Raw genomic sequence first — 12,319 nt, 5'->3', positions numbered from 1 at the left:
TCGACTTACATCCGGGGAGGTGATCCAGGGTTAGGAATGGGGAAGAAGTGTTGATTTAGATGGATTAGAAGGCATCAACACAGGTCCTTAAGAAATCTTTCTTTGGAATTTTACAGTTGAAGAGTAGGTCATTTTTCTGAAATGGTTTTGATGCCGTGCAGTAGGGAAATGACATGGAGGACCCCCTCAAGTTCTGTTCCAGTTCTTATCCCATGATTTTCCAGCAGCCAGTGTCGGGACCGACTTGTTTCTTGCCCATCTTTCTCCATAGCTGGAAGCACTTGACCTCTTACTTAAGGTCAGCCATACCGTACACCTGGCACTAAGCCTCTTCCTGGTTGGGAGGGATTTAAGAAGCACACTCCAGCCCAACACTCAGGTAACTGTGCATCAGGTCACCCCCAGCTGCTGGCCTGGCTCTGAGGTGTCCCATTCTAGCAAGTGGGATTCTGCCTTGAATCTAAGTCCACGTCTTACTGGATTTACCTGAAATCCACCCACGTACTCCTATGCTAGCACCCCAACTCCTTTCTTGCTCTCCAGGTCTAACATGATTTTGAGATCACATCTAGTACCCAGTCTAGAAGCTTTCTCTCTCTCCAGCCCATACCACCCCCTCTCCCCATTCATACTTGGTGTCCAATCTCTGAAGCCAAACCCTGTTACCCAAAGCCGGCTGTGCACAGGACACTGATTATAACCTGCCCTAGATCTCTCCTCTCACCTGTGGTTGGATTCTCTACTCCCAGCCCCCCATGTCCCCACCATCATCACTCAGACCACTGCCAGTCGTTTGTTCTTTTCTTGGCCGCATGATGACATGCCACGTGGCTTCATTTTCTTACATTCTGCTGTGAATGATTGCATATCTGAGCCCTTTTCTACAAACCACATGCGTCTACAACAGGCCTTCTCAACCTCAGTGCTACTGACATGTGGGGCTGGTTAAATCTTTATTATGCGGACCATCCTGTGCGTTATAGGGTCCTTAGCAGCATTGCTGGTTTTCACCCATTAGATGCCAGTAGCAGCCCCCCTCCCTGACCTCTAAATTGTGACCAGAACCCAGAAAGGCAAGAGCATTTTAAAGCCAGTTATAGAAACTTTGAAAAATAGCTGGATGTATATAGAATATTTAAATCTGGTCAAATTTTAACTAATGACTCTAAACTATTAGTAAACACCACATGGTACTTTGCAAGTTTTGCACCAGGACACAGTGGGTAAGGGCGGTAAAATGGGGTTATGATGGCTAAAATGGGGTGAAATCCCTTCATCCCAGATCAGTTCTCCTCAGATTTTATTGTACAAAAGAATCATAGAGGAATTTTTTTAAAGATCAGAGTCTGATTCAGTAGTAGGTTTGAGGCAGAGTCTGAGATACTCATTTCTAACAGGCTCCCAGGGGATGTTAACACCATTGGTCCCCAGATGTCACACTGAGTGGCAAGGCCCTGGGTCACAATCACTAGTGAGAGGTGGGGGAGGGGCTATTTGAATCTTAATGATTACAAGGTTATGAGAGCAACATTAAAATTTGCATTAAAAGGACAGATTGGAAAATTATAGATGTTCCTGAACTTTTCTGTAATGAATGAAACTGCTCACAGAGATGTGTTTTGAAATGTGACATTTCTATTAGCTTGAAATTATAAATATTATACAAGTTACCTACAAAAACCTGTGACCTGCTAAATTCGTTTGACAGGACTTCTTTCTTTCTTTCTTTCTTTCTTTCTTCTTCTTCTTTCTTTCTTTCTGGTTGGGGGAGGATATTAGGTTTATTTATTCTTAGAGGAGGTACTGGGTATTGAACCCTGGACTTCATGCATGCTAAGCATGCACTCTACCGCTTGAACTATACCCTCCCCCCAGCAAAACTTTTAAAGGTTTCCAAAAGTCTGATGGAAACCTAAACTTCAAGGTCTTTGTTGCCCTTGTTTCACGAAGGAGGAGGCTAGGGGTAAGGATGGGCCCGGAGGAGGGGATGGAGAGAGAAGAATCACTTTAAATGGAGTCTTGCAATGAAACAGATTCATATACCTTCCTCACATGACAAATAGTCATGTGCTGAAATTATACTGACACCACCTGATGTTATTATAACCCCAAATCAGGTAACCTCAGTTATAGCTTTAAAACAGTTGCAAAAAGAATGCTATTCACTGTAACGTATAGTGATAAGGGGAATCAAATCTTTGGAAAGTTGCCAGAAGCCTGTTATAAAATCTTTCTCCTCTCATATAACACTGCCTCTGGGAACTTTGACTTAGAGGTTTACTGACATCTGACTCATTGTTGCACGTCCTTGGGAGGCAAAGGGCCGTTCACATTTGTTCCTAGTTTACAGTTAGGAAGATTAAGGTTTGCTAATCTGTCTAAAGATGTAGATAATAAAGTCCTGACCTGCTGGAGGCCTCTTCCAGGGATCCAGTGTTGAGATTAGCTATGCCTCCGGTCAGAAGATAAGTACTCACCTTGGGACAAGAGATCTAATGTGCTTTGAAATATTTTGATAGGTTGTTATCAATTTGATCAAGTGTAATAGAGTTAAATGTCTCTTTAAACCTCTGTGCCTAGGGTTTTTGGCTGTTTTTTTTTTTTTTTTTTTTTTAAATCAATAGCGCAAGGACAGAATAAGGACGAACTGGCTTAATAGTAGTGCATGGGAACTCATGGGTATGAGTTGACCACAATTTCAGTATGAGTCAGCAGTGTTGAATGCCAAAAAGACTAATGCAATCTCAGGTCATGTTAATAGAAGTATAGGGTATAGATGAAGGGAGGCGACTACTCCATGGTATTCTGCATTTGTCAGACCACTCCTGGAGAGCTCAGTCCCAAGCAGAGCACCATGATTTAGGAGGGACCTTAGACTGGAGTCCATTGGAGGTGAACACTTAAAATGATGAGAGCATGAAAACCACATCATAGGATGAATAGTTAAAAGAACAAAGGATATTTATGTTCAAAAAAGAAGACTAGGGGACATGATAAGAATTGAAAGAAGAACCAGTTATCCAAGAAAAAGACCTTGAAGTACAGTTTCCAGTGGCAGCAGTTTAATTTCTGGATCCCTAAGGAAAAGATTTACAAGCGCCTTCTCTACTGCTTGTCATTGGCAAAATGAACAGGTCTTTAGCAGAGAAGACTCTGTTCCGCCTATGATTTCCTTGAAGTGCACAAATTTGTGGATGCATTTATGCCTCTTTGCCAAGCCATCTCCATCTGCCTGCAGGTGCACCTCCTTCAGGAAGCCCTCCCTACAAAGCCCCGCCCTGAGCCACTTACTCCAGCTCCTCCTCAGGAGCTTGGCACTGTGGCAGCATTTTCTCTCCTTTGTCCTAGTTTCCCTAATAGCTCGTTAGTTCCTCAGGGAAAAGGACCCTATTTGCCTTTTGTTTTTATTACCTTATGTGTTCTCAGTACGTCTGGCTACCTTGAATTAGAGACTGAGGGGGTGTCTGCTGACAGTAACCAAAAGACGAATTAAAGTAACCAGGTAGGTCATTTTTTTTATAGTGTCTACATGACAAAGCATTACAGCGTGCCCTTTTGATGATAACAACACCTAATTGACCCTTCACTTTATGAACTAATACAAGCTGACAAAGTTGGCTGTGTAGTGTATCTGACTTTTCCCTACAGCTTGCATTTTAAAATGAAAGTTGTTCATCCGTTCTACTATTTAAGAGCCCCATCTTCCTTGTTTCACGTCTCGGGGATTACTCTCCAGCTAGGAGATTCTTTGACTTCACACACTCTCCTTCTTTGTTTATTTGGATATTTACAGGGTACCAAGTGCCCAGTCACAACAGCATACAATATCTGGTTTATAAAATGAGTTAGTAGTAGTCTATTTAACAATATTGGTCTAAGAAATAGAGATTCCACAAAATGAGTTTGTTTAAATAAGAAAGCACCATGTTAGGCATTTTTAAAATGAAAGAGAGCATATTTATAGTATAGCAAAGACATAAACATGCTTTGAGGGTAGCAATGCATGGCTCTTCCTAAGTCTCCCGCGTAGTAGGTTAAAGAATGGTACCATTTCACTCAAGGACAGAAGGGTGGATGGGGTGCAGTGACTCACTCACGAAGCTGAGAATGGAGCGCAGAACCCAGGAGCTACGTTCATGCTCCGTCACTCTCATCACCGGACAGTATTACCTCCCACAGTCCAATGACCTGACACGGTACAGAGCAAATTATACACTTCCCTGCAGGAAGCTGATACACCTCCACTCGCCAGCCTGACGTTCAGTTAGAAAACACAGTGAGCAAAAAGACAGGGCCCCCAATTTTCTATCATTGGCTATAAATGACAATTAGAGACCAATACCTTCTTGGTTACTGGGGTAGCTGCCTGTTTGTGCTAATAGCACGTGGTTCAGATTATTCCAAAAGGCAAGAGCAGGGTGGTTCCTATGATGAACAGAAGTCCTTTGGTTCTGAATTTCCACCATTTGACAACTGATATTATAAAACTCTGGTTTACTGACCTATGGAGCAGGAGAATTTTCTGCTTGTTTTTCTTCCTGGAGAGATCCAAAATTAAACTGGGGCTATATCATGGATTTTGCACACTTGGCAGCAAACGCTATGGACACTTTTTATAAATCTGAAACAAAGGCTAACCTACAAATTTGTGCTAGTTATACTGACTCAAAGATTCTTCCAATAGCCCACAAAGTAAAGGGGTTGGTTCTGTTCTTCCTTGTCTCAGGGCTTCTGCGTTCAATGCTGCGGGCTCTCATGACTCTCCAATTTCCAAGCCATTTCAGGGCATTAAAGGAAATAACTCTTAATGATGGAAAATCAGGTGGAAGATTTGCGTCCTTCAAGAGAAATAACCATTTCAGAAGGATAAGTTCTATCAGCCCAAAATAAGTCCATCAGCGATCTTTATTTCCATATTATATTCTGAACTACCCAAGAGGGATCATAAAATACCGTGGTATGTCTGTCTGATGCAGAGCACAGAGTCAGAGCAAAATTGCTGGGAGACAGTCAGCCCTGCAGGAAAATGAGGCAACCAGCAGAACCGCACTCAAGCAGCTCACAAAAACACTATTAATGTTTATGGTTTTTAACAGGATTTGGCCATTGCAAAGAAACCCATCTGAACTGAATGCCAGCTCTTATGATTTACAGGGCAGGGTGAAAGGTCTTGCCATCTGTCACAGAAAAGGTCACTTCCCTCTGCTCTCAGACCCAGGGGGATTAGGTAGTTTGCAACAGAGAACGGAAGGGGCTTCAGCAAACACGTGGTCTAACCACTCACTTCACCAAGAAGGAAACTGAGGCCCAGAGAAGTTACCAAGTCTTGTTCAAGGTCACGCAGGTAGTTCCCAGTAGAGCCAGAATTCAGATTCCCAGAGCCTTCATCTTGGGCTCCTGTGTCTCCCAAATGCTGGGCCCAGATCAGTGCAGCAGAAGTAGCCCTGGGCCACAATGTTACAGCCTTGGTCCTAAGTCTTGGCGGACATTAGCAAAAGTACCTCAAGCAAGTCGCTGAAACTCCTGAGCTTTGCTTCTCCCACTCAGCAACATGAGAGGCAAACTATGTGGTCAGATCAAATGAGATAATGTGTGAAAATGCTTTTTAGAGCTTTAAAAGACTCGGGGTAAAAAAAACTCCAGATAAAGGACATTTTTTCCTGTTAAGGACATATAGGCGGAGTCCAGGGGAATCCATGGACCTCTGGAAATTCTGTGTAAAGGTGTGTGAGGAGGAGTGCTAGGCATTTTTTTCCCTCTTGAGAGAGTTTCTTTAGCTTTCTTCAGCTTCCTAAATGTGTCTCTGACCCTCCCCTCCACCTCTAACCTCACTACCACCAGGGAGAGCTCTGCTTTGGATCTCAACATACTTACGATCAACCTTAAGGGTTGCTATAATACATTAAAACATAACAATTTTCTTAGATTTAATGTATTGTTGAGATCTTCCTGCTAGCCTTACTAATTCAATAATCCACTTTTTTAGAATATAAATCTATTTAGGGGAGAGGAGCTAATCTGATGTCACATTTTGCTCCACAAAGTGCTAAAAATCTATGACTTACAAAATGATGAATAGAAATGTCAAATTGTAAGTCAACCAGGTTTTTTTTTCCTATTAGTTCTTCCCTAGTAATATTTCCTAGTTATTCAAAAAGATTTTTCTTTAAAATCACGTTGAATAAGAGAACTAGCTACTTATTATTCACTGAGTTCCTACTGAGTTCCCCGCAGTTTGTTTCTAGTATTTTCCTACAAAGCACTAGACAATAGACACAAATCATAAACCGTTTGCAGGCTGCTACGTTAAGCCCGTGGCTCTGGAAGGCTGAGAGGTGGGGAGGAAAACAAATGAAAAAGTATTATTCATGACCAATTGATCAATTAGCCTGCTTTTCATTAAAAAACATAAAAACGCAGAATCAATTCAGCAACGACTGTGTTGGAAATGCATAAAAACATTATTAATGTCGGATTTTTCCCCCCTTTATTTTTAGTTCTCTTTAGAAAATTACTCTGGAGAGCTTTCTGTAACGGGGCAATTGAAGGAGTGAACAGACGGCACTGGAATCCCTTTTTAATGCTAATGAAGGAACAGGGACCTCTACCTGGTCGATGAGGCCTTCTCTGTATAGTTATGTTTCCGAAGCCATGGCCTGATGGACGGAATATGTGAGTGAGCGAGATAACCAACCAGGGAAGTTACCTACTGACAGGACTCATCCATCGTCCCATAAAGAAATCCAATGTGGTTTTTATAAATCTGACAATGGCTAGACTCTTGTGTTTTAGTGGTAAAATCTTACACAGTACAGTAACGTGAAAAATGAGAGGGATTTTTCCCCCCTTGACTATGTCAAAATACCTTCTGCCCCAAGGTTCTGAGATCTCTTAACTCCCCTCTTGTATCATCCGTTCAGTTTTTTTGCCTTCCTCTTCCTTCGGAGTGCTGCATTTTTCAGGGCTAGCATTCTCTCCTATGTTTGAACTTCCTTCTCCAGAGCCTGAAGCTATATAAATGCAATAAATATACGCATCTATGCTTAATAGAGTGCTATTATTCTGATAAACAAAATCTAAAATATATTTTGGTAGCTACGCTGCCAGATTTTCAATAACTTAAAGTAACTTAAAACTGGGGTGGTGGCGAGATGGGGTGGTGGTGAGATGGGGTGGGGCCTTGTAACTGATTTTCATTCAGTTCCACTTGTGTCTGGTCTCATTCCGTGCACCAGTCTTCAGAGAGAATGCTCTGGAACCCCACTGCCTGGGTTCAAATCCAGGCTCTACCACATACTAGTGAAGTGACCTTGTGCCAGTTACTTACCCTCCCGTACCTCAGTTTTCTCACTTACAAAATAAGGGTGACACTAACCCTTGCTTCACTGTGCCGTTATGAGAAGCAAATGAGTTCACACCTGAAAAGTGCTTGGCAAACAATAATAACAGACACTGTTTTAGAAACTTTACTTGTATAAATTATTTAATCTTCAAAACTACATGATGAGATAGGTACCATTATTACTCTCATCTTATTGTGTAAGAAACTAAGGCACAGAAAGACTAAGTAACTTGTCCCAGTTGGCCTGGTTAGTAACTGGAGGATTGGCCTCCACCCCAGACCATCTGGCTCCACAGCAGCACTCGGTAATGTTCCTCCTCCTCCTTCTCCTCCTCCTCATTGCTGTTGTTATTACCTGAACTTAAACACTCAATAAGTATCTGCTGTTGCTGCTGATAATGATGAATGTGTATGTCAGTCCTTCTTCCAAGTGTGGTAAAAATGTACATGATTCCCAATGGAAAGGTGGATCCAGGCAAGGATTATCACCCAAAGCCACTGGGTGAAGTCTGTTGGGAAACAGGATTTTACCACAATGCCGAAGTGCCATCCCGTCAGATCACTTGCTAATTGCAAAGGGGGGTGGGGAAGTACCTTCACAACAGAGGGATCCCTGGGGTGAGATCACTACCTTGAGCCAAGACCAAACTGAGCACCCTGGCGTGACGTGTCTCCTGCTGAGACGCAATATGGAGCACCTTGTAAAATACGTTCAGTTGAAATCCAATCAGTGCTTTAGTCCTAACTTGGAGTTTACAGGGAATACAGGGGGTAGAGGTAGAGGAACAAATTAAATGACACCATGAGGCAACAACAAATCCAGAACGTGGGACATCCTATAATGTGGGACATCCTATAACATGGGACATTCTATAACACCTAACCTTAAAAAAAAAATCCAACATTGAATAAAGACATAAAACCCTAATGCAGAAATGTATTTTTCTTAAAAAAATTAGATCCTAGCTTTTTAAGGTACAGAAGACATTTGTGGGACAAGTGGTTAAGGTTAGATATGGCCTTGAGAGTAGATTTTATTAATGAATTACTGTTCATCTTCCTAGGTATAATGATGGCACTGCAGTTATGTAGGAAGCTGTTCTTATTCTTAGATGTGCACTGAATTATGTAGGGATGAAGTATGATTTTGTCTGTAACTTACAAGTAGTTTAGAAAGAAATACATATAGACGGAACAAATATGCCCCAAAGTTAGCAACTGCTGAACCTAGGAGGTGAACATAGAGGTTTCAATTCACTAAATATCTTAATCTTCACATACTTGGTTTCTTTTAATTCTCTAAAATGTTTGCCTGTAAATGCATCTTTAAAAAGAAAATTGTTTTTTAAAAATTATTTACTGAATTCCTATTGGCTGACACTTATTGAAACTTAATATTAACATTGTTGAAGAGAACTCAGTGCCGAACACAAGGCCCAACACATAGGAAATGCACAGTAAGTTTTACAAATGTTCATTTGTTAAATAAGGCTATATTTTCCTGAAAATTGTAAAGAGGCAACAACAACAATAAAAAAGAGAGGGACACATGAGGCTATGATGCTCCTTAAAAGATGGAGATATGCTGGTCTGAGAAGGACAAATGAGGGCCAATCAATGCAATCATTTGACTCAAAATAACTCAAGTCATAAAGACTTTTGACCAAATTTTGAGTTTGTTTTATGAGGGCACAAAAATGAAGCCTCTGTCCCTAGGACTCATCCAGCAGCAACTGTTACTTGTTTAAGAAATCCCAATGGAATCACACTTGATGCCACATTTTTGAACGACTGGAGACTTCTCTGGAGCCAAGAAAAGAAGCAAGTTCTGCTCAAGTTCAGGCATGAGCCCTGCAAGTCACCAACACCAGCAGGTGTTATTCTCTGAGAATCAATAAACAAGTGGGAACCAGGCTCATTTTCAGCTCTTCCAGAAGGCAAAGGTTCTAAAAGAGACGGCTCCAGGCACTAAGTGAGATATATTTTTTATTAAAGGTGGGAAGAAAATGATCAAGATTCACAGAAACAATACCGATATCACCCTGCATTTTGATAGCGCTTTTCTCTGAAGGCGCTTCAGGTCTAAGTTAACTCCTGTATTCTTACAATATCCCTGTGAGATAGATAGACGTAGAACAATTGAAATAAAAAAAATAGTAAAAGGGATTTTCATCGGGGCCTAAGGTATAGAAGGTATTCAAAAAGATATTATATTAGCAATAGAGACATTTCATTTTGAACAAATTGATCACCTCCTTCCCCTCTGCTTCAGGAAAGTCATTTTAAAAAGATGAAATCTACTACAATTTAGGGAGAATAAGATTACTGTTTACTACATGGGAGACATTCCAAATTCAATCTAAAAAGATAGTTTTATTCAATGATGTAAGGCTGTCCCTTTTAACCAAAAAAAAAAAAAAAAAAAAGTTCTCCAAGAGGGCACAAATTAGAATTTTTAAAACTTGAAATTTAAACGCACGTAGATGGTCCTCCATTTACACAGTGTTCTTTATTTAGTAACAGATCCTTTGGTAAAGAGAATCACTTTAAAATTATTTTATAAATGAAGTTTTATAAACAATATTGGGTTGCTAAAGCAGAGTATACTTTTACCAAATGTGCTTTCTGAAACCAAAAATAAGAAGAAAAAAGGAAAGAAAAGACGACCCATTAAAGAACTAATCAGTCTATGATAAATGCAGCTGTAAAGGACAAAAGGTTTCCCAGCTTGAGGTTTCCCACCCTCAGATGACAGGACACGAGCACATGTAATCTTTCCTATTGGAGTTTTAGACCCTAAATATTTTCCCTCCTCTTAATTCATCTGGAGATGTACATTTTTAATAATGTGCAGATGAAGTTACATGTACTTTACTACCAAGGACCAATTCCAAGTATATAAACACCATATTTTCAAATTAGCACAGTCTTTGGTGGGTGCATTCAATCGCCAGGTTCAGGGGCAGGTGGGGCAGAGAACATAAAAGAGTCGTGTTCAGGCTCGATGCCTGAACCAGTGACAGTCTTAGGGAGGACACAGTGTTAACAGTTAACACAGAGACACAGACAATACTCTCTCAAAACCTATTTCAGTATAAAGTTTTCTTTTTGTAAAGAGACGCAAATTGGTGTTCTTTGTAAAGGCAACATAAATACTAACAGAAGTAGAAATGCAAGCTACAGGAGAAATCCTGACTTGTAGTACTGGTGTTCATTCATTACTGCTCAGCTCTTCACCTCCCACGCCCCACGCCCCCAATTTGGAATAAATACTGACACTGGTAAAGTGGAATTTCACCTCTGTAATCCCAGGGTCTTAAGTCTTTCCCTGAGATGACTCAGAAGCCAATCGGTGAAGTTTTTTGTGTAACGGGCTGGGTAAGGAACAAGTTTTCTCCCAGTTCATTCGCTAGAAGTCGAATCCCAACATCACAAACGTTACGGCAAAAGATTTAGAGACCTTAGTTGATGGACCAAAAATTGTAAGGCATTTAGAGAGCCCATGGGATTCATTTTCATTAGGTTTGACTCCTAGAGAACAGTCTGCAAATTATAAAACTGTCCAAAATCTCTAGAGCATGTGGACTGATGTATAATGACGTACCTTTCAGAAGAGAAGGGGTTGAGTCTGTGGCTTTGACACCGAGTTATTAGAATCCTCTCTTGCAAGAAGGAAGATGAATCCAAGCATCAAAGTTACTGCATTTCAGAGTACAGAACCACCTCGTGCTGTCTTCCAAGTACCACACTAAAACAGGGCACAGGCTCACGGAGCCATTAATAGTGCCTCCTCCTCCCTGACTTCTTACTCCCTCCTCCAAACTCCCCCCAGTCAGCCCTGCAGTCTGTAGTCAAACCACACAGGAACTAGCAGATACGGGGCTTCAGAGAGTTGGGTGTGAGCCTTAGATTATGTGGTTTTGTTTTCTTGCTGCCAGAGTTGAACTAAAATGCAGGAGGTTCACTGAAACACTTTTGCTTCTTAATGCTTAGTTTCAGTTTTAACAAGTTTGCCCCAAATGATGATGTTCACATAAGAAAATTTCTAATCCTAGAGATGGTCCATTAGCAAGCTGCTGCCGGTCTTAAGGAAAATGCATTTTCTCTGAGGCTATCCAAGCAGCCAGAGAAACATTAGGACGTCTTAGGGGAACTCGCTTAATACCGTTGTGGATCACTCACAATGTTAAAAGCCCAGAGAAAATGCTTCTTTAATGCCCTCAGCCCATAAGATTACCCTTAGCCCGTAATATTACCCTTAACAACAATAACAAAAAAGAACAGCTCTGAGCCAGGATGAGTTCTAATCCCAGTTTTGTCATTGTCAGGTGTGAGCTGGGGCAGGTTACTTAGATTCTGGGGACTTCATTTTCTCATGAGTAGGTTGGATTAAAATATTTCTGGGATTTTAAGATTTTTCACCTAACATTTTTGTCACCTTCAAAGTCCTTAGTTCTTACCTTGAAATTGATAGCTCACCCTCCTCTTTCAGCTCCTTCCTCCCATACCAAGTGTAACTTTCGAAGGCCTCTTCCTTTTTGTTCTTGCTAGAAAATAAATTGCCAACATTGCATCTTTTGCACAAAATTAGAAACATTGCTACTTGCTAAGTGGCACCATTCAGGGTTGGGCACCAGACTCGAGATAAACAGGCTCACAAGATGTTCCCAGCATTAATCTCTCGAAGTCTAAGAAGGAGGGTATCATGTAAGACATAACCTGGGGATCTGGAATTTAAACTTATTCTGCATTATGAAATGGTATTCTTTTCTATCTCTTTGCCTTTTATACCTAAACCTTGCTCAAGATTTCCTTGGTGGGGGGGGGGGGTGCTTTCTACTTGGTTATGAAAGTTTTTTAAATTGAAATAGAAAAGATGAATCCGGTGTGGAATTATTAGAGTACCTTGGTTATAGCAGGTGCTCAGTAAATTACTGGTTGAATGACTTAAAGGAAGTAATTCGCTCCTCTTAACTC

At 41.0% G+C, this 12,319-nt stretch overlaps 1 protein-coding gene across 2 annotated transcripts in view; it reads right to left on the bottom strand.

Moving 5' to 3' along the window:
* The window catches only part of GRAP2 (GRB2 related adaptor protein 2), a 61,147-nt gene extending 49,267 nt beyond the window's left edge, over positions 1-11,880 (bottom strand). The window contains exon 1 of one of the 2 annotated variants that reach the window (XM_032492294.1): positions 11,803-11,880. The gene's annotated coding sequence lies outside the window, so the exon portion shown is untranslated. Of the gene's footprint in view, positions 1-10,946; positions 11,156-11,802 lie in introns of those variants that run through there. The other variant, XM_014568249.2, reaches the window with a different exon arrangement.
* Between the last annotated feature and the right edge of the window lie 439 nt (positions 11,881-12,319).

This window comes from Camelus ferus, chromosome 12 (genome assembly GCF_009834535.1).
Source record: "Camelus ferus isolate YT-003-E chromosome 12, BCGSAC_Cfer_1.0, whole genome shotgun sequence".
NCBI lineage: Eukaryota > Metazoa > Chordata > Mammalia > Artiodactyla > Camelidae > Camelus > Camelus ferus.
This window is presented reverse-complemented; position numbering and strand designations above follow the sequence as displayed.